The sequence below is a fragment of the Callorhinus ursinus genome, unplaced genomic scaffold (genome assembly GCF_003265705.2).
Source record: "Callorhinus ursinus isolate GAN/ISIS: 27379988/994484 unplaced genomic scaffold, GSC_fseal_2.0 scaffold10, whole genome shotgun sequence".
Classification (NCBI taxonomy): domain Eukaryota; kingdom Metazoa; phylum Chordata; class Mammalia; order Carnivora; family Otariidae; genus Callorhinus; species Callorhinus ursinus.
In genome coordinates this window covers 39447795-39471458 of record NW_027397072.1, presented here as the reverse complement: position 1 = coordinate 39471458, position 23664 = coordinate 39447795, and the positions used below count along the sequence as shown (strand labels likewise).

General features: G+C 38.4%; 1 long non-coding RNA gene and 1 pseudogene across 3 annotated transcripts in view; one reads left to right on the top strand and one right to left on the bottom strand.

The window, feature by feature from the left end:
* The window catches only part of LOC141373591 (uncharacterized), a 91430-nt gene that overhangs the window by 21640 nt on the left and 46126 nt on the right, over window positions 1-23664 (bottom strand). For 2 of the 3 annotated variants that reach the window (XR_012379750.1, XR_012379748.1), the window contains one exon: window positions 5277-5312. The exons of the other annotated variant lie outside the window; for it this stretch is intronic. This is a non-coding gene — a long non-coding RNA (uncharacterized lncRNA). The remainder of the gene's footprint in view (window positions 1-5276; window positions 5313-23664) is intronic. 3 annotated transcript variants of the gene reach the window in all.
* LOC112821060 (metallothionein-2 pseudogene) lies at window positions 5364-5758 on the top strand (annotated as a pseudogene).

Below are 23664 nucleotides of genomic sequence, written 5' to 3'. Positions count from 1 at the left end.
TTCATGACTCAGCTCAAGTGTTACCTTGTTAGAGAGGCCTTTCCTAACCATCCTGGCTTAAGTAACTTTCTTCCTGCTCTGCCTCTTCCCCAAGTCACTTTCTAATATAGTGCTCTATTTTCTTTCTGCCATAGTGCTTATTATAATCTCTAATTTATTCATTTACTAACACATTATCTGACATCCCACAACTAGAATGTAAACTCTTAAAGGGTTTTATTAATTAATTAATAAAATTAATTAATTTGTTAATACCTCTTTTTTTTGGTGCAAAAAGGTGGGTTTTATGAAAGCACGGGACAGACCTGTGGGCAGAAAGAGCTCTGGGGGTGGGGGGTTATGAGGAGTGGCCCATTATCTACTTTCAAGTTGGGAGGGGGTTAGGGATAGTGTAAGTCTCCAAGGAATTTTGGAAGCAAGGTTTTCAGGACCTTGAGGGGGCTAGCTGTTGTTGGGAAAATGTCATTTATTACCATCTAATAAAACCTTAGTCTGAGACCCTTCAGATGTGTATCAGTGGGCCATGTGCTTGGGGGATGTAGAGATAAAGGAAGTATCTTGGGGGGTGTAGAGATAAAGGAAGTTTCCAAAAGAATTTTTATATGTTAAAGTAGGCTTAAAGGAGGGGGGCGGTCAGGCTAGGATTGCCTTTTGCCCTTAGCAAAGTATTAACATCGAGGCAGTTGAGTCCCTAGAGGAGTATCACTCTGCCTGTCTCAAGGACTTGTCAATGGGCTGTAGGAAGTAAGGAAATTTAATAATTTTTCTTCTGCCTTTGTTTCCCATATCAGGTTGGTAGGTCAGCTCTTTGTGAAGAATGGGGCAGACAAGGGGTAGAGTTGTTTTTGTTTCTGTAAGATGTGCTACCTTGCAGTCTCGTAGGATTGGGTTCACTTGTTCAGGCAGCTTTTCTTTGACGATGCTTCTCACTCTTGAGACTCAGGCTACATGTTTTGGTTATGTCTGGCTTTGCATCGTGGAATAAAACTGGTTGTAGTCACTACAAGTTAGGAGCACTGGCTCTAGGGTCAAAGAGACTGGAGTTTGAATCCTGGTTCTACAACTTCCTAGATGTCTGCTCTTGGAAAAGTTGTTGAACTTCTCTGAGGCTTCATGTTTTCATCTGTCAGATGGAGCTAATGAAGGGCCTTCTCAACAGGGATGTTAAGAAATGGATTAGCTGTGTGGTGCCAGGCACATGAAACATTTAATGAGCATCGACCATTTTCCACTGTTCTTGTCCCCAGATTAAAGTTAGGCATTTGTGGGATGCCTGGGTGGGTCAGTCGATTAAGTGTCTGCCTTCGGCTCAGGTCAGGATCCTGTGGTCCTGGGATCGAGTCCTGCATTGGGCTCCCTGCTCAGGGGGGAGCCTGCTTCTCCCTCTGCCTGCCACTCCCCCTGCTTGTGTGTTCTCTCTCTCTTTCTCCCCCTTTCTGATGAATGGGTAAATAAAATCTTTAAAAAAAATTAAAAATAATAAATAAATAAAGTTAGGCATTTGTTACTTTTGGCTTCATTAGTTTAAAGATGACATAAGAACGTGCTAATTAGAAGGCTTCTGACATTGAAGATCTTTTGCTGTACATTGCTGGGTTTCCAGGGCAATCTCACTTGCATGGGTACATCTCTGAGATCTTCACGGACCAGTGCAGGAGGGAAGAGTCTGTGGGAGAGGGGTTCCAAGTGCGTCTCGGTTTTATGCCTATTTATTAATACCTCTTAAGGAGCTATTGCCTGATTTGTTCTCTGCTCTATCTCCAACAGCTAGAATGATACCTGGTTCAAATACCTGTTGAACAAATATAGGGGGTTAATAGCTCGGTATTATTTACTCCAGAAACTTCCTGGTGCTTGATAGAGCCAAATCCTATGAACTGAGCATAATCTGTGCTTTGACAAGAACTTTGACAGCCAAAAAGGCCCGGGGCTGTTTTCAGGTTTTAGAACAAAATCTGCTTTTATTTTACAGATCAGGAAAGCAACTTGCCGGTAAGAAGTAGACCTGGGATTCAAACCATGATCTATCTGAGTCCAAATGCAACACCCAGTTCCACAGAGCCTTCTTTGGAAATGTCTCCCATATCTGATCTCTTCTTTACATTCACCTTTACTTCCCCACATCTTAGCATTTCTTCAAACTGTTTCCTTGGAATATCTACCTCTGTTCTCCACTAGTCCACTTTAGAACCATTCTTAAATTTTCAGCTCTTTTCCTTTCCATGAAGCTATTTCAGGTCCCCATCATGCTGCTTCTTCTGTCACTAGAATCTCAGCTAATGATATCACCCACTAGGAGATAACCTCTCCTGAAGTTGCTCCCAGGTCTGCTTCTTCCTCCACTGAGACTAGCTCAAGCCCAGTGTCATCCGAGCCACAAGCAGCTGCTTCAGCCCATGCTGACAATCCCCTTTTCTCAACACCCATTGTAGGCTAAATCCATGCCTCTGAACTACTTATATATCCTTAAACATTTAGTTATACAATTGTGTGTATATGGGATGCTCCTTGTCTCAACTTGCTGTGTGGGGAGAGTTTCAAGGCAATGACAGGGAGGAGGAGCCCAGGGAGAGGCCAGTGGTCTGCTTGAATTGAGGAGATGAAGCTGAGTACATAAAGACCAAAGGGGCTAGAGTTTGCAGGATAGAGTATCAGAGAGGAGGAAATTTCACAGAAAGACTACTCTGAAGATTTTCAGAATAATCCCCTTGATTATTGATCAGCACATGTGTATAAGGGAAGTACCCAAGGTCAGGTAAAGAACCACCCACAAAGATTACTGGTAACAGTGAGAGGCATTTTCCACCAAGGACTGCCTCGTTCCACCAGCCAGACTGAAAAACGTCATGATTTACAGGGCATTTAGTAGCATACAAAGAAGGATGTTACCTCAATAGGGGACTACTTTACTCCAAACTAAGCAGTGGTCTGGTCCCACCTGGCAAATCATGAAAGTAAGACCCCAAAATATTAAATTGTTTCAAGTAATGTAACTGCATCCCAGAACAAAGCTTAAGAATATTTGTGATCAAAAATATTCACCTGGGAAAGGGACTGAGGAGAAGAAATGAGCAAGCAGAGCACAGAGGATTTCTAGGGCAGTGAAAATACTCTGTATAATATGATGATGGATATGTATCATTATGCTTTTATCCATACCCATAAAATGTACATGAAAAGTGAATTTTAAGGTAAACTATGGACTTTGGGTGATTGCGATGTCTCAATGTAGACCCATTCTTGGCAAATGTACCATGTTGGTGAGTGAAGTTGAAAATGAGGGAATCTATGCATGTGAGGGAACAGGGAGTATATGAGATCTTGGTACTCCCATTTTGTTGTAAACTTAAAACTGCTCTAAAAAGATAAAGTCTTAAAAATCTATCTCCCAACAAGGTGAAATTTCCAATGTCTGTAATCCAGTCAAAGATTGCCAGACATGCAAAAAAGCAGGAAAATATGTCCCGAAAGGAGGAGAAAAATCAATCAATCAAAATGAACTGGAACTGACACAGCTGTTAGAATAAGCAATCAGCTAAATTAAAAGTTATTATAACTGTATTCTACATGTTCAAAAAGTTAAGTAGAAACATGAAGATAGAAAACCACCCAAACTGAAATTACAGAGATGAAAACTACAATGTCTAGGATGCAAAATACATTGGAATGTGATTAATGGCAGCTTAGACATGACTGAAAAAAGATTAGTAAGATTGTGAAGACCTAGTACTAGAAACCATTCAAATGAAACACAGAGAGGAAAGTTGAATTTAAAAAAGAAAAAGGAAGGTTCCAGAGAAGATGGCAGAGTAGGAAGACCCTAAGCTCACCTCATTCCACGGATATAACTAGATAACACCCACATCAGTGTAAATAATCCAGAAAATGACCCAAAGAATGGGAGACAGACTCTCCATAGCTAAATGTAGAGGACCCACACTGAAGAGGATAGGAAGGGCGGAGGTACAGTTGGGAAGTTGAGGGGGAAGAAATAGACACCCCAGGCTCCCTGGGCATGGGAAATATGAACCCCCATAAGGTTTGCCTTTGAAAACTAAAGGGCCAATTTTTGCAAGTTCTTACTATTAGCAGGGCCTAACACCTGGAACTTTAAAAATCAGCACAATGAGCTCTGAGAGAGCTGGAGGGTGATAGGAAACTGAGTCCCCACCCTTAAAGAGACAGCACAACAAACAGCCCTGGGGAGATACAGTGTAGGCAGCAGTTCAAAAAACTCCCAGGATGTACTGGGGGGCAGGGGGGAAGATTTGTTTACTAATCTCAGTGGTGTGCTGGAGGAGCAGGGATTGTTGGGAGACCTCTTCAGGAACAAAGGAGCTGGGAGCGTCATTTCCCTCCCCCCCACCCCCAGCCTAGACAAGTGGACACTTGCAAGAACAAGCCCAGGGACAACACTCTTTACCTAACTGCTAACACCACTTGCTCTGCCCATGTGCTTCTGTGGATTTGCCACCTCCAACCTGGTGGTCTTGACAGGAGTTTTGGGCGGGCCAGCACAAACCTTGCTGGTACTGCTGGCTATGCCCACCATGTTCTCCTGTGGACCTGCCCTCTCCTATATGGACTGAGCCCATCCAAAATGGTGCCACACGTCTGGCAGTGTGCAAGCAGACTCAACGGGACCAGAACCACTCCAAAGTGACTTCTATCTTGGAAAGAGGGAAAGATAACCAAAAGCACCAGTCTGACTGAGATCCCCGCAGTGGGCTGGGAGCAGACTTCTGGTCTGACTGCAGGCCCCGCTCAACAATGAAAGCTTATCAAGGAAAAGTGCCCTGGAGTTTGATGCTACTGCATCTCAGGCAAACATTTGATCTGACTCAACTCAAACACAAGGCAGCCCCAGACTGGCCCACTAACAACAAAGGACCAAATCCTGTCCACAACAGACAAAGAAAACCATTGTAGATGACTGGGCTGAAGGCAAAAGCAGCTCAGCCACAATAGTAGGATGCATGCAACACACATAGGAGACACCCCTGAAGCACCAGGTTCTCATGAACAGGGGAAACTGCACTGCAGGGCACTAGAGGACCTCTTCTCTGTAAAGCCACTACTTTCAAGATCAGGAGATGTAGCTGACTTTCCTAACAGATAGAAACAGACACAGGGAGTTAGACAAAATGAGGAGACAGTGGAATATGTCCCAAATGAAAGAACAGGGAAAAAAAAATCACAGCAAGAAACCTAAACAAAATGGATATAAATAATATGCCTGATAGAAAATTTTAAGTAATGGTCATAAAGATACTCACCAGACTTGAGAAGAGAGTGGAGGACCTCAGTGAGACCTAACAAAGAAAACACATAAGAAAAAAACAATCAGACCACGCCTCCAGCCTGCAGCCGTGTCTCTCCTTGTCGCCTGCTTTGGACCTCCGTCCTCAACTCGACTCACTCGAAATGGACCCCAACTGCTCCTGCTCCACCGGTGGCTCCTGCACGTGTGCCGGCTCCTGCAAATGCAAGGAGTGCAGAAGCACCTCCTGCAAGAAGAGCTGCTGCTCCTGCTGTCCCGCGGGCTGTGCCAAGTGTGCCCAGGGCTGCATCTGCAAAGGCGCATCGGATAAGTGCAGTTGCTGTGCCTGATGTGGGGAAGCCTGTGCCCGAAGTAAATACAGCCATGTGTACACACCTGCAGTTTTAAAACATTTTTCATACTACCCTGACCCATTTGCTACATTTCCTGTTTCTATGAAGTACCTGAGTTAAAATAAAAATTGTTGAGTTTAAAAAAAAACAAAAGGAAGAAAAAACCAATCAGAGATGAAGAACTCAATAGATGTAACTAAAAATACACTAGATGGAAGAAATAGTAGACTAGAGGAAGCAGAAGAATGGATCAAAAATCTGGAGGACAGAGTAATAGAAAGCAATTAAACTGAATAGGAGAGAGAAAAAAATAATAATAAAGAATGAAAAGAGACTTAGGGAACTCAATGACACCAAGGAGCATAATAATATTTGCATTATAGGGATCCTAGAAGGGGAAGAGAAAGAAAAGAAGGCAGAAAACTTATTTGAAGAAACGATAGCTGAAAACATCCCAAGACCAAGGAAGGAAACAGAATCCAGATCCAAGAGACACAGAGAGACCCCAACAAAATCAACCCAAGGAGGTCCATGCCAAGACAAATAGTAATTAAAATAGCAAAAAGTAATGATAAGGAGAGAACTGTAAAAGAGTAAGAGAAAAGAAAACAGTTACATACACAGGAAACCCCATAAGGAAAGACCATAAGTAGGGGTAAGAAATTAGGAAGCACAAAAGCAATAAAAATAAGTATATCTATAAAAATCAATCAAGGGATTGACAAATAAAAGGATGTAAAATAAGACATAATATACCTAAAACGTGTGTGTAGGGAGGGGGAGAAGTAAAGAATGGTGTCAACTCAATATAGACTGCTATATGCAGAAGATGTTATATACACACTTAATGGTAACCACAAATAAAAAACCAATAATAGAGATGCAAAAAATGAGGAGAAAGGAATTCAAGTATATCACTAAAGAAAGCCAGCAAACTGAGAAAAGTTAGCAAGGGAAGAAAGAAACAGAAAAACTAGGAGGAAAAAAACACAAAACAATCAACAAAATGCGAATAAGTACAGACCTATTAATAATGACTTTAAGTGTAAATGGTCTGAACTCTCCAATCAAAAGACATGGAGAGACAGAATGGATAAAAAGTAATACCCATCTATATGCTACCTACAAGAGACTTATTTCAGGCCTAAAGATACATGCAGATTGAAAGTGAATGGATGGAAGAGCATTTATCATACAAATGGAAGTGAAAAGTAAGCCAGGGTATCAATGCTTTTATCAGACAAAATAAACTTTAAAACAAAGTCTGTAAGAAGAGACAAAGAAGAACACTATAAATCATAAAGGGAACAATCCAACAAAAAATACAATTGTAAATACTTATGCATCCAACATGTGAGCATCAAAATACATAAAGCAGCTAACAACAAACATAAAAGAACTAATTGATAGTAATACCATAATAGTAGGGGACTTTAATAACCCACTTATATCGACGGATAGATCATCCAAACAGGAAATAAACAAGAAAACAGTTGCTTTGAATGACACATGGGACCAGATGCATCTAACAGACATATTCAGAACATGCTATCCTAAAACAACAGAATACACATACTTTTCAAGTGCACATGGAACATTCTCCAGAATACATCACATATTAGGTCACAAAACAAGTCTCAACAAATTGAAAAAGATTGAAAACCCCACAGCTAACTTCACACTCAATGGGGAAAACTGGGAGATTTCCCCCTAAGATCACGAATAAGACAAAAATGTCCATTCCCACCACTTTTATTCAACATAGTACTGGAAGTCCTAGCTACAGCAATCAGACAACAGAAAGAAATAAAAGGCATCCATAGTGGTAAGGAAGAAGTAAAACTTTCACTATTTGCAGATGACATGATACTACATACAGAAAACTCTAAAGATTCCACCAAAAAATTACTAGAACTGATAAATGAATTCAGAAAGGTTGCAGGATACAATCAACATACAGAAATCTGTTGCATTTCTATACACTAATAATGAAGTAGCAGAAAGAAAAGTTAAGAAAACTATCCCATTTCCAATTGCACCAAAAATAGTAAAATACCTAGGGACAAACTTAACCAAGGAGATGAAAGACCTGTACTCTGAGACTATAAAACATTTATTTATTTTTTTAAAGATTTTATTTATTTATTTGACAGAGAGAGAGAGACAGAGAGAGAGGGAACATAAGCAGGGAGAGTGGGAGAGGGAGAAGCAGGCTTCCCGCAGAGCAGGGAGCCCAATGCGGGGCTTGATCCCAGGACCCTGGGATCATGACCTGAGCTGAAGGCAGCTGCCTAACCGACTGAGCCACCCAGGCACTCCAGAGTATAAAACATTTATGAAAGAAATTGAAGACGATGTAAACAAATGGAAAGACACTGCATGCTCATGGATTGGAAGAAAAAATATTGTTAAAATGTCCATACTACCCAAAACAATCTACAGATTTAATGCAATCCTTATCAAAATACCAATAGCATTTTTCACAGAACTAGAACAAATAATACTAAAATTTATATGGAATTACAAAAGACCCTGAATAGCCAAAGCACTACTGAAAAAAAAAAAACAAAACTGGAGGTATCAAAATCCCAGATTTCAAGATACACTACAAAGCTGTAGTTAATCATAACAGTTTGGTACTGGCACAAAAATAGACATATAGACCAACAGAACAGAATAGAAAGCCCAGAAATAAACCCATGATTGTTTAGTCAATTAATCTTTGATGAAGGAGGCAAGAAAAAGCAATGGGGAAAAGATGTCTCTTCAACAAACAGTGTTGGGAAAACTGGACAGCTATATGCAAAAGAATGAAACTGGACCATTTTCTTACATCATACACAAAAATAAACTCAAAATGGATTGAGGACCTAAATGTGAGACCTGAAACCATAAAAATACTAGAAGACAGCACAGGCAGTGTTCTTTCTTTGACATTGACCATAGCAACATTTATCTAGATATGTTTTGAGGCAAGGGAAACAAAAGCAAAAATAAACTATTAGGATTACATAAAAATAAAAAGCTTCTGCATAGCAAAGGAAACAAAACTAAAAGACAACCTATTGAGTGGGAGATAATATTTGCACCAAAAAACAGACTCTTAACTATAGAGAAGAACCTGATGGTTACCAGAGGGGGAGACGGGTGGAGGATGGGTAAAATAGGTGAAGGAGATTAAGAATACTCTTACCACCAGGAGCACTGAGTAATATATAGACTTGTTGAATCACTATATTGTACACCTGAAACTAATATAACACTGTATATTAACTATACTGGAATTAAAATTTTAAAAAGAAAAGAAAAAGGAAAGAGCATCAGTAAGCTGTGGGACAATTTCACACCTAAGACATATGTCATTAGAGTCCTCAGACGAGGTGGAAAGGGAACTAGGGGAGCTCAAAAGTACCTGAAGAAATAATGCCCCCCCAAAATTTTTTTTTCAAATTTGATGAAAAATATAAGCCCACAGATCCAAGATACTCAGTGGACCTCCAAAACAAGAAATATGAAAAAAACTATACCAGGACACCATCATCAAGTTGCTCAAAAACAGTGATAAAGAGAAAATCTGAAAAGCAGCCAGAGGGAAAGCTACATCACAGGGGAAAACGTATAAGGAAAATAGCAGTTTTCTTGTAAAAAATAATATGAGACAATAACAGAAAAATATCTTTAAAGAACTGTAAAAACAAACAAACACACAACAACTGTCAGAATTGTTTACGTAGGAAAAATATCTTTCAAAAATGAAGGACATGGAGACAGAAAGTAGATTAGTGTTTAGTAGGGTCTGGGAGGAAGGAAGAATGAGTGACTACTAATGGGTATGGATTTGGGGGTGGTGGTGATGAAATGTTCTGGAGTTAGACAGTGGTAATAATTTTGTGTACTTTGCCAACATATGACTTTGTGAATATACTAAAAACCACTGAATTTTATGCCATAGTGAATTTTATGGTATGTGAATTATATCTCATTTAAAAAACAAAAAACTAAAAAAGGGAAAGAAAAAGGAAAAATCATAAAGACTTTTTCAGACATACCAGATGAAAGAATTTATCATGAGCCAATCTGCATTTTAAGAAATGTTAAAGAGGAGAAGGATTTAAGATGACGGAGTAGTAGGAGGACCCTAGGCTTGCCTCATGCCTCGAACACAGTTAGATATATGTCAGATCATTCTGAATACCCAAGATACTCATTCTGAATACCCAAGAAATCGATCTGAGCACAAACTGCACAACTAGAGGGAGGTAGGAGATGGAAGGGAGGAGGTGCAGAGACATGGTTTGGGGGACAAATGGGATTGTGGGTGCTATGGAGGGGAGGGAGCCCTGCTCATGGTGGTGGGGGGAGAAACAGATGGACAGAGAGAGAGAGGGAGAGGAGTGCACAGGGGATCACACAAAAAACACTTCCCCAAAGCCACTGACTGGGAAAGCCAGAAGGGCTGATTTTGCTGAGTTTTTATAAGCAGCAGGGCTCAAAGACTGGAGTTTTAGAAGTCCCTGGTGGCCAGTGTGGAGCCCTGAGGGCACTGCACTGCCCCTATGGAAAAGGAGGGCAAATAGCCCCAGGGCAGATGGCTCAATCCAATGATCCCCTGGGACGCACTAGAAGAGATAGTTTCCTCTTCTTGGAGCACATCTGGGAGAAGTGGCATTGCCTCTCCAGGGACAAAAGAGCTGGTGGGTGCCATTTCCCTCCCTGACCCAAAGTGTAGGTGCAGAGACATCTGTTGAGGGCAGCTAACCCAGACACTGGCTCTTTACTGTGCTTTACTTCAAATTCCACACCCCTGTGCTTTGATGCAACTGCCCTTCTTGGACAAACCTACATCAGTCCCAGCATGGCAAGACCCTCCCCCAGAGAACCAGCATGGGTCCCTGCCACACCAGGTCCCTAGTTTGGAGTTTCAAAACTCAGCCGGCCTGCCTAGGATAGAGCCCAAGGAGTCCTATGCTGCCAGCACCAATAATGGTGGCCTAAACCGCTTACACCAAGCCTGCCCCCCTGTGCTCTGCTAGTACTGCTTTTCTCTGGCAAGTGTGCCTGAGAACCAGTGCAGGAGGCCCCTGCCCCAGAAGACCAGCACAAACACCTACATAAACCACATCCACTGACCATAGAGTTCTGCAATGCTTCAGCTGCTGTGGAAATAACATCAGGTCTCTTTTAACAAGCAGACCAGAGCACACCTAGTTAAAACTCGCCACATTCTGGCCAAGGTCCAAACACTCCCCACTGCTGTCAAGTAGAAACTCTGCAGAGGACTGACCTGAGGGCAAGAGCAGCCAAAACACAGCAGCAGAGTGCATACAGAATATACCAGAGACACTTCCTGAAGTGCCAGGCCCTGGACAGTATATGACCTCTTCTTTATAAAACCATTACTCTCAGGAGCTGGAAACATAAAAGGCTTTCTTAACACACAGAAGACAGAGACCTAGACAAAATGCCAAGACAGGAATTCATCCCAAAAGAAAGAACAAGAAAAGGTCACAGCCAGAGATCTAACTGAAACAGACATAATATGTAATATTATATATATATATTATATATACAATTATTATGTGTAATATTATACATATAATATGTAAGATGCCTGGTCCAGAATTTAAAACAAGAATCAGAAGGATACTAGCTGGGCTTGAGAAAAGCACAGAAAACATCAGGGAGTCTCTTACCACAGAGATAAAAGACCTAAGAACTAGGCAGGCTGAAATGAAAAATGCAATAACCAAGGTTTGAAACCAAAAGGATGTAATGACCACAAAGATGGAAGAAGCAGAGGAATGAAAAAGTGATACAGAAGATAACTTTATGGAAAATAATGAAGCTGAAAAGAAGAGGGAAAGAAAAATATTAGATCATGAATGTAGACTTAGGGAACTTAGTGACTTCATAAAGCATAATAACATTTGTGTCTCAGGAATTCTAGAAGAAGAAAAGAGGGGAAAGGGGGCAGAAGGTTTATCTGAGGAAATTTTAGCTAAAAACTTTCCTAATCTGGTGAAGGAAACAGACATCCAAATCTAGGAGAGTATGTCCATCAAAATCAACAAAAGCAGGCCAACACTCAGACATATTGTAGTTAAATTTGCAAAATATAGAGATATAGGAAAAAATCCTAAAAGCAGCAAGACAAAAGAAGTCCCTAGCTTACAAGGGAAGGCAAATAAGGTTAGCAGCAGATCTATCCACAGAAACTTGGCAGGCCAGAAGAAAGTGGCATGATATATTCAATGTGCTGAATGAGAAAAATATACAGCCAAGAATACTCTATCCAGCAAGGCTGCCATTCAGAATAGAAGGAGAGATAAAGAGTTTCCCAGACAAAGAAAAACTAAAGGAGTTCATGACTACTAAACCAGCCTTGCAGGCAATATTAAAGGGGACTCTCTGACTGAGAAAGAAAGACCAAAAGTGACAAAGACTGGAAAGGAACAGAGAAAATCCCTAGAAACAGTGACAAAACAAGTAACAAAATGGCACTAAATTCATATCTATCAATAATTACTCTGAATGTAAATGGACTAAAGGCTCCAATCAAAAGACATAGGGTGTCAGAATGGATAAAAAAAAAAAAGATCCATCTATAGCCTGCATAAAAGAGACTCATTTTAGACCTAAAGACACCTGCAGATTGAAAGTGAGGGGATGAAGAACTGTTTATCATGCAAATGGACATCAAAAGAAAGCCGGAGTAGCCATACTTATATCAGACAAACTGGATTTTAAACCAAAGACTATAGCAAGAGATGAAGAAGTACACTATATCATAATAAAGGGGTCTATCCTACAAGAAGATCTAACAATTTTAAGTATTTATGACCCCAACTTGGGAGGACCCAAATATATAAAACAATTAATAACAAACATAAAAGAACTCATTGATAATAATACAATGATAGTAGGGAACTTTAACACCCCACTTACAGCAATGAACAGATCATTGAAGCAGAAAATCAATAAGGAAACAATGGCTTTGAATGACACACTGGACCAGATGGACTTAATAGATATATTCAGAACATTTCATCCTCAAGCAGCAGAATATACATTCTTTTTGAGTGCACACGGGGCATTCTTCAGAATAGATCACATACTAGGTCACAAATCAGGCCTCAACAAGTGCAAAAAGATTGAGCTCAAACCATGCATATTTTCAGACCACAATGCTATGAAACTTGAAGTCCACCACAAGAAAATTTTGGAAAGACCACAAATACATGGAGGTTAAAGAACATCCTACTAAAGAATGAATGGGTCAACCAGAAAATTAAAGAAGAAATAAAAAAATACATGGAAACAAATGAAAATGAAAACATGACCATCCAAAACCTTTGGGATGCAGCAAAGGCAGTTCTAAGAGGGAGGTATATAGCAATATAAGCCTATCTCAACAGGCAAGAAAGATCTCAAATACTACACAATCTAACCTTATACCTAAGGAAGCTAGAAAAAAGAACAAATGAAGCCTAAAGCCAGCAGAAGAAGGAAAATAATAAAGATTAGAGCAGTAAGAAATGATACAGAAACTGAATCAAAACAAAACAAAACACAGTAGAACTGATCAATGAAACCAGGAGCTGGTTCTTTGAAAAAATTAATAAAATTGATAAACCCCTAACCAGATTTATCAAAAAGAAAAGAGAAAGGACCCAAATAAATAAAACAACAAATGAGAGAGGAGAGAGCACAAGCAACACCACAGAAATATAAACAATTATAAGACAATCTTATGAAAAATTATATGCCAACAAATTGGGCAATCTGGAAGAAATGGATAAATTCCTAGAAACATATAAACTACCAAAACTGAAACAGGAAGAAATAGAAAAGTTGAATAGACTGGTAACCAGCAAAGAAATTGAATCAGTAATCAAAAAACTCCCAACAAACACAAAAGTCCAGGGCCAAATGGCCTCACAGGGGAATTCTACCAAACATTTAAAGAAGAGTTAATACCTATTCTTCTCAAACTGTCCTAAAAAAACAGAAATGGAAGGAAAACTTACAAACTCATTCTACAAGGCCAGCATTACCTTGATTCCAAAACCGGAAAAAGACCCCACTAAAAAAGAGAATAACAGGCCAATATCCCTGATGAACATGGATGCAAAAATTCTCAGCAAAATACTAGCAAATCAAATCCAACAGTACATTAAAAAAAATCATTCACCACAATCAAGTGAGATTTATTCCTGAGTTACAAGGGTGGTTCAATATTTACAAATCATTCAACATTCTACATCCCATTAATAAAAGAAAGGTTAAGAACCATCTGATCCTCTGAATTGATGCAGAAAAAGCACTTGACAAAGTACAGCCTCCATTCTTAATAAAAACCCTTAGGGGTGCCTGGGTGGCTCAGTTGGTTAAGTGTCTGCCTTCAGTTCAGGTCATGATTCCGGGGTCCTGGGATTGAGCCCCACATTGGTCTCCCTGCTCAGCAGCAATCTGCTTCTCCCTCTCCCTCTGCCCCTCTCCCAGATCATGTTCTCTCTTTCTCTCACTCACTCACTCTCAAATAAATAAATAAAATCTTTAAAAATAAAACCCTTAACAATGTAGGATTAGCGAGAACATACCTCAACATCATAAAGTGGCAAGGAAGAAGTAAAACTTTCACTATTGTGGACAACATGATACTCTATGTAGAAAACCTGAAAGACTTCACGAAAAAATTGCTAGAATGGATGCACAAATTCAGTAATGGCACAGGATAAAAAAATGAATGTACAGAAATCTCTTGCATTTCTATATACCAATAATGAAGCAACAGAAAGAAACCAAGGCATTGATCCCATTTACAACCACACCAAAAACCATCATAAGATACCTAGAAATAAACCTAAGCAAAGAGGTAAAATATCTGTACTCTAAAACTATAGAACACTTATGAAATAAATTGAAGAGGACACAAAGAAATGGAAAAATTTCCCACGCTCATGGATTAGAAGAACAAATATTGTTAAAATGTCTATACTACAAGCAACCTACACATTTAGTGCAATCCCTATCAAAACACCACCAGCATTTTTAACAGAGCTAGAACAAACAATCCTAAAATTTGTATGGAACCAGAAGAGATCCTGAATAGCCGAAGCAATCTTGAAAAAGAAAAGCAAAGCTGGAGGCATCACAATTCTGGACTTCAAGCTCTATTACAAAGCTGTGGTGATCAAGACAGTATGGTACTGGCACAAACACAGGCACATAGATCAATGGAACAGAGCAGAGAACTCAGAAACAGACCCACAACTATATGGTCAACTAATCTTTGACAAAGCAGGAAAGAATATCCAATGGAAAAAAGACAGTCTCTTTAACAAATGGTGTTGGGAAAACTAGACAGCAACATGCAGAAGAATGAAACTGGACCACTTTCTTATGCCATACACAAAAATAAATTCAAAATGGATTAAAGACCTAAATGTGAGACAGGAAACCATCAAAATTCTAGAGAAGAACATAGGCAATAACCTCTTTGACATTTGCCGTAGCAACTTCTTACAAGATACATCTCCTGAGGCAAGGGAAACTAAAGCAAAAATGAACTATAGGGACTTCATCAAGATAAAAAGCTTCTGCATGGTGAATGAAACAATCAACAAAACTAAAAGGCAACCTACAGACTGGGAGAAGATATTTGCTTCAATAACATATCTAATAAAGGGTTAGTATACAAAATATAAAGAACTTATTAAACTCAACACACAAAAAACAAATAATCCAGTTAAAAAAATGGGCAGAAGACATGAATAGACATTTTTCCAAAGAAGACATACAGATAGCTAACAGACACATGAAAACATGCTCAACACCACTCATCATCAGGGAAATACAAACCAGAACTACAATGAGATATCACCTCACACCTGTTAGAATGGCTAAAATTAACAACACAGGGAACAATAGATGTTGGTTAGGATGCCAAAAAGGGGAAATCCTTTTATACTATTGGTAGGAATGCAAACTGATGTAGCCACTGTGGAAAACAGTGTGGAGACTCCTCAAAAAGTTAAAAATAGAACTACCCTATGAATCCAGCTATTGCACTACTGGGTATTTACCCAAAAGATACAAAAATAGTGATCCAATGGGATATATGCACTCTGATGTTTATAGCAGCATTATCAACAAGAGCCAAATTGTGGAAAGAGCCCAAATGTCCATTGACTGATGAATGGATAAAGAAGATGTGGTATATCCATACAATGGATTATCACCCAGCCATAAAAAAAGAATGAAATCTTGCTATTTGCAACAACACGAATGGAGCTACAGTGTATTATGCTAAGCACAATAAGTCAGTCAGAGAAAGACAAATACCATATCATTTCATTCATATGTGAAATTTAAGAAACAAAACAGATGAACATGGGGGACAAAAGAGAGAGGCAAGCCATAAAGCAGACTCTTAACTATAGAGAACAAACTGAGGGTTGCTGGAGGGGAGGTGGGTAGGTGGATGGGTTAAATGGATGATGGGTATTAGGAGGGCAGTTGTGATGAGCACTGGATATTATCTGTAATGATGAATCACTAAATTCTACTCTTGAAACTAATATTATACTGTATGTTAACTAATTGGAATTTTAATAAAAACGAAACTACAAAAGAAAAGGAAAAGAAAGTACACTGTATAAGAAACTACAAAAAAATTACACTGAAAAAAAAGAAACATTAAAGAAAATCCTAAAAGCAGAAGGAAAATGATACAAGATGGAAATGTAGATCTACACAAAGGAATAAAAAGCACTGGAAATGGCAACTATATGGTAAACATATGATTTTTCCTTAGTTAGGTCTCTTTAAAAGAGAACTTACTTTTTAAATGAAAATAATGATGAAATAATAATAAAAATGCATTCTGGAGTTTATACCACATGTATTAGTAAATGTAAGACAACAATAGCATAAAGAGAGAAAGGTGACATCACAACATATTTTGCAGATGTTAAAGGATAAACAGATTATTATAAACATCTTTTTGCAAATAAATTCAACAACTTGGAAGAAATGTTCTAATTCCTTGAATGACACAAACTACTAAAGTTTATTCAAGAAGAAATAGATGGCCTGAGTAGCCCCATATCTGTTAAAGAAATTGAATCTTTAGTTAAAAATCTTCCCACAAACAAAACTCCGGGTCCAAATTACTTCACTGGTGAATTCTACCAAATATTTAAGAAAGAAATAATATTATACAAACTCTTCTCTGATTTCAAAACCAAGCAAAGGCTTTACAGAAGAAAACCACATAACAATATCCCTTATAAACACACATGCAAAAATTCTAAAAAAAATAATGATTCAAACCAACAAAGAATTAAAAAGATAACACATCATGAGCAAGTGGAGTTTACCCCAGGAGTGCCAGGTTGGTTTAATATTTGAAAATAAGTCAATATAATTTGCCTTATTAATAAACTCAAAAAGAAAAGTCATATCATTATCTAAATAGATGCAGGAGAAGCATTTGACAAAATCTAACATCAATTCCCAATAAAAACTCAGCAAATGAGAAATGGAAGGGAACTTCCTCAACATGATGAAGGGCATCTACAAAAAAAAACCTGTAATACACTTAATGGTAAAAGATTTAATGCTAAAAAAATAAAAATAAAAAAAATAAAAATAAAAAAGACTGAATGCTTTTCCTCTCTATTTAACATTATGCTGGAGATTCTAGCCAGTGCAATAAGGCACAAAAAAGAAATAAAAGGCATCCAGGGGCACCTGGGTGTCACAGTCGGTTAAGCAGCAGACTCTTGGTTTCAGCTCATGTTGTGATCCCAAGGTTGTGAGATTGAGCCCCGTGTCGGGCTCTGTGCTCTGCTTAAGACTCTCTCTCACTCTGCCCCTCCCTCTCTAAAATAAATAAATAAATCTTTTTTAAAAAGGCATCCAGATTGGACAGGAAGAAGTAAAACTATTTTTATTTGAGATAACATGATAGTCTATGTAGGATATTCAATAGAATCTCTCAATTCCTTTATGGGTTTAGAATATATGAGTTTTGCAAGGTTGTAGAATACAAGACGAATAGACAAAATCAATTGTTGTCCTTTATACCAGCAATAAACAATTGAAAATTGAAATAAAAATTACCATTTATAGTAACATAAAAATATTGAATAGCTAGAGATAACTGACAAAAGATATGAAAGACTTGTACACTGAAAATGACAATACATCACTGAGAAAAATTAAAGAAATTAATAAAATGGATATACTGTATTCATGGCTCAGAAGACTCAATATTATGATATCATTTCTCCCAAAATTTATCTATAGATTTAATGCAATCTTAATCCAAATCCCATCAGACTTTTGGTAGAAACTGACAAACTGATTCTAAAATTCATATGAAAATGCAAAGGACCTAAAAAAGTGAAAACATCATTGAAAAAGTAGAAGAAGATTAAAAATTTACACTGATTTCAAAAATTATTATAAAACTATAGTAATCAAGACAATGTAGTAGTGGTACAAAAGTAGAAATATATCCATGAAACAATAAAGTCCACCAATAAACCTGTAAGTGCATAGAAAACTGATTTTTTACAAAGGTGCAAGACAATTTAGTGTCTTTAAATGGTACGAGAACAATTGGAAATCAGTATGCAAAGAAACCTAAATAAACTATACTTATCTCCATACCTGTGCCATATACAAAAATTTACTCAAAATAGATCTTAAATCTGAGAGTATAAATTTTTTTAAAGATTTATTTAGTTATTTTTGAGAGAGAGAGAGCAGGGGGAGGGGCAAAGGGAGCAGAAGAGGGAGAATCCCAAGCAGACTCCCTGCTGTGTGTGGAGCTGGAGGCAGGGCTCAATCCCATGACCCTTAGATCATGATCAGAGTCAAAATCAAGAGTTGGATGCTCATCCAAATGAGCCACCCAGGCACCCCCTAAAACTGTAACACTTTTAAAAGAAAACATAAAAGATAATGTTTGTGGCAATGGTTTAGATAAAGATTTCTTATATACACTACCAAAAGTACAATTCATTAAAAAAATAATAGATTTGACTTAATCAAATTTAAACATTTCTATTCTTCAAAAGACACTGTTAAGAGAATAAAAGGAGTATCCACAAAGAAAATATTTTCAAATCATATATTTGATAGAAGTCTTAGATCCAGAATATACAAAAACTTTAAAAACTCAATTACAAGCAAATCAATAACCCATGATAAGTTGGCAAAAGATTTGAATAGACACTTAATTAAAGAAGATATATAGCTGGCAAATAAACATATGAAAAGGTGCTCAACATCATTAGTTACTAAGAAAATATAAATTAAAACCAATAAGATATTACTATACACTCACTAGAATGGCTAAAATCACTATTCCAAGTGTTGATGACAATATAAAGGAACTAGAACTCACACATTGTTGATAAGGATATAAAATGGTATGTCAACTTTGGAAAAACCATCTGGCAGATTTTTTTTAAAAAGTTAAACATATACCACCCATATGAACCAGCCATTCCCCTCATTTATTTTCCCAAGAGAAAAGAAAACATATCCATACAAAGCCCTGGAAATGAATGTGTATAACAGCTTTATTTGTGATAGTCATGTATTCACTTACATAAAGCTTACTACCATCCTATGAATAGGGTATTGTTAGGAAATGGGGGAAAGAAATCCTGGGTTATCCATTTATACTTATCTACCACAAGGGCTAATAATTACAAGTTACACACATATATATTGTTATATATATTATATATGATAATAAAAGCATCTGCTTAAAAGTAGGTTGGGAAGTCAAATTAAATAATACATATAATGTACATAGTGTGGTGCCTAGTGTGTTGTAGGTACTCAATAATGTGATTGATAATGATAATAATTTTATACTAGGGCAATGATAATCCAAAAACCATGTAGACAGAGGCTATAATTGAGAGAATCTAGGATGTATGGGATGCTTTGCCCATTTTCCCATGTATCTTAGAGAAATTAAATATAAAAAGCTCTTTTTTTAAAGGAAACAGTATCAAATTTTGATAAAATACTAGTTAATTCTGGAGATAGTGAATGAGGTTTGAAGCCTTCATTCCTTTAGCAGATAGGCAAATCTGTTGAAATTTGGGCCAAATTGTCTGTGTCAGAGCCTCCAGTTGTGAAACATGTAATTCCTGATAGCTCTGCAGTTGCTTGATGGTCAGGGTGTGAAATGAGAAGACTGGTTTTTGAAGACATATCTCCCTTTGCCAGAAGGCCAGACCTATAGTGGAATACTCTTACTTTAGCTGGCCTGGGAGGAGCAGGTAATGCCTGATCCCTTGGCAGGGTCATTAACTTTTCACATAACTCTTTCAGCAATCAAAACATCATTCATTATTGTCATTGATTGTACAAGTAATTCATGATCTTCCGAGTAAAACAGAAAAACATGAATGAATAAGCAGAGAATATCATAATCCCACCTATTTAATACTGCCTTAGTGGAAATCCTTCCAGAACTTTTTCTATACATTCTTTTTTTTTAAAGATTTTATTTATTTTTTGACAAAAAGAGAGACAGTGAGAGAGGGAACACAAGCAGGGGGAGTGGGAGAGGGAGAAACAGGCTTCCTGCTGAGTGGGGAGACCGATGTGGGACTCGATCCCAGGATCCTGGGATCATGACCTGAGCTGAAGGCAGACACTTAACGACTGAACCATCCAGGCGCCCTCTATACATTCTAAAAAGAAACAAAAATGGGATAACAGATCCACACACATACTTTTTAATAAATTGTTTTCATTTAGCAATATATTCTGAAAATTTTTCATTTCAGTTGGTGCATTTCTGCAACATCATTAATCCTTATATGGATATACAATTATCTATTTAATCAATCCCCTAATTTTAGACATTTCCAATTATTTGAGATTCCAAACAAGACTTTGCTGACCTCTTTGATTCTACCACATGATTCTACAAATTAGGAGAAATTCTCTTAAGAAATTGCCTTTTCAAAAGAGATGAACATGTAAAAGATGTTTTGATATATTTTCCAAATTACTCTTCAAAGAAATAGTACCAAGGAGGAGGAGCAAGATGGTGGAGGAGCAGGAGACCTAAATTTTGTCTGGTCTCAGGAATTCGTCTAGATAGGGATCAAACAATTCTGAACACTAACCAACTCAACAGGAGATCGAAGAAAAGAATAGCAGCAACTCTCTGAACAGAAAAGTGACCACTTTATGGAAGATGGGATGTTTGGAGAAGTGAATACGAGGCAATATTTGGGAAGATAGCAGGGGGAGGGAGCCTCCGTCAGCCACTACCGGCAAGTGATAGAGCTGCGGAGCACAAAATCTGAACTTGTAGAAGTCTGTTCCGCTGAGGGATGTCACCCAGGTGGCTAAGCGGGGGGTGGAACCCTTGCTGGGACAGTGTGGTCTCATGACCCTCGAGGTCACAGAAAGACCGGGGGTGCCTGAGTGCAGCAGAACTCCCAGGTATCGGAGCAGGGAAGCCGGCTGCAGAGACAGAGCCGAGGCGCGAGCTCTCAGCTCAGGGTTACCAAAAACCATGATCTGCGACACAGTCGGGCCACTGCTCTTCCAGCAGGGACCCAACATGCGGCAGATCCAGGGAGACTCCCCTTCCTCCCATTGGAGGAGGGGCGGGGAGCACACTGCAGGGATCTGCTGGGTTTGGAGAGACCACACAGGGTCGGGTGCCAGAGATAGAAAGGCTAGGTCACAGGCCGGGTGAGCACGGAGTGTGGCCGGAGACCAGGGAGACAGGAGTGATGGACTGCTTTTCTCTGGGGGTGCACTGAGGAGGAGGGCCCCGAGTTCTCGGCTCCTCCAGGGCGGAGATTGGGAGGCCGCCATTTTCACTCTCAGCCTCCAAAGCTGTACGGAAAGCTTGCAGGGAACAAAAGCTCCGGAGAGCAAACCCGAGCAGACTACTTAGCCCAGTCCCTTGGCAAGGGCGGGGCAATTTTGCCTCAGGCAAAGACATTTGGGAACCACAGCAACAGGCCCCTCCCCCAGAAGATTAGCAAGAACAGCCAGCCAAGACCAAGTTTACCGATCAATGAGACCTGCAGAACTCCAGCGCTAGGGGAAGACAGCACATAGAATTCATGGCTTTTTTCCCCCTGATTCTTAGTCTTTCAAAGTTAATTTTTATTTTTTATTTTTTTTATTTTTTTTATTTTTATTTTTATTTTTTTTTTTATTTTTTATTTTATTTTTTATTTTTTATTTTTCTTTTTATTCTTTTTTTTTAAAGTTTTCTTTTTCCCTTTTTCAACCCATATCTTATCAATCCCTTTTTAAAAAATCTTTTTTATTTTTCATTTTTAGAGTCATATTCTATCCCTTCATAGTAGTTAACCTTATTTTTGGTATATGTATGTTTTTCTCTCTTTAAAATTTTGGGATATAGTTTCTTCTAAGAAACCAAAATATACCCTAAATCTCTAGTGTATGGCTTTGTTCTAGCCTCCTGCCTGATCACATTCTCTCCCCCCGTTTTTTAATTTCTCTTCTTTCTTTTTTCAACCAACTTCTTATCAATTCCTTTTATAAAATCTTTTATAATTTTCATCTTTATACTCATATTCCATCCCTTCATCGTATTTACCCTTATTTTTGTACATATATAAGCTTTTCTGTCTTTAAAATTTTGTGAGGCAGTTTCTTCTAACAGACCAAAATACGCCCAAAATCTAGTGTGTGGCACTGATCTATTCACCAGCCTGATCATATTTGATCATATTCTGGTTTTTTTTTTAATCTTTTTGTTTTTGTTTTTTTTCTTTTTTCTTTCTTTCCCTTTCTTTTCCCCCCGGTTTCAGGTCTCTTCTGATTGGTTTAGTGTATATTTTTCTGGGGTCATTGTTACCCTGTTAGCATTTTGTTCTCTCATTCATCTATTCTCCTCTGCACAAAATGACAAGACAAAAAAAAATCACCCCCCAAAAAAGAACAAGAGGCAGTACTGACTGCCAGGGACCTAATCAATATGGACATCAGTAAGATGTCAGAACTAGAGTTCAGAATGACGATTATAAAGATACTAGCTGGGTTTGAAAAAAGCAGGGAAGATAGTAGAGAAACCCTTTCTGGAGAAATAAAAGAACTAAAATCTAACCAAGTCGAAATCAAAAAGGCTATTAATGAGGTGCAATCAAAAATGGGGGTGCTAACTGCTAGGATAAATGAGGCAGAAAAGAGAATCAGTGATATAGAAGACCAAATGATAGAGAATAAAGAAGCTGAGAAAAAGAGAGATAAACACCTACTGGATCATGAGGGCAGAATTCGAGAGATAAGTGATACCATAAGATGAAACAATATTAGAATAATTAGGATCCCAGAAGAAGAAGAAAGAGAGAGAAGGGTAGAAGGTATATTGGAGCAAATTATAACAGAGAACTTCTGAAATTTGGGGAAGGAAACAGGCATCAAAATCCAGGAGGCACAGAAAACCCCCTCAAAATCAATAAAAATAGGTCAACACCCCAACATCTAATAGTAAAACTTACGAGTCTCAGAGACAAAGAGAAAATCCTGAAAGCAGCTCGGGACAAGAGATCTATAACCTACAATAGTAGAAATATTAGATTGGCAACAGACCTATCCACAGAGACCTGGCAGGCCAGAAAGGACTGGCATGATATCTTCAGAGCACTGAATGAGAAAAATATGCAGCCAAGAATACTATATCCAGCTAGGCTGTCATTGAAAATAGAAGGAGAGATAAAAAGCTTCCAGGACAAACAAAACCTAAAGGAATTTGAAAACACGAAACCAGCCCTCCAAGAAATATTGAAAGGGGTCCTCTAAGCAAAGAGAGAGCCTGAAAGCACCATAGAAAGGAATACAGACAATACACAGTAACAGTCACCTTACAGGCAAAAGAATGGCACTAAATGCCTATCTTTCAATATTTACCCTAAATGTAAATGGGCTAAATGCCCCAATCAATAGACACAGGCTATCAGATTGGATAAAAAACAGACCCATCGATATGCTGTCTGCAAGAGACTCATTTTAGACCCAAAC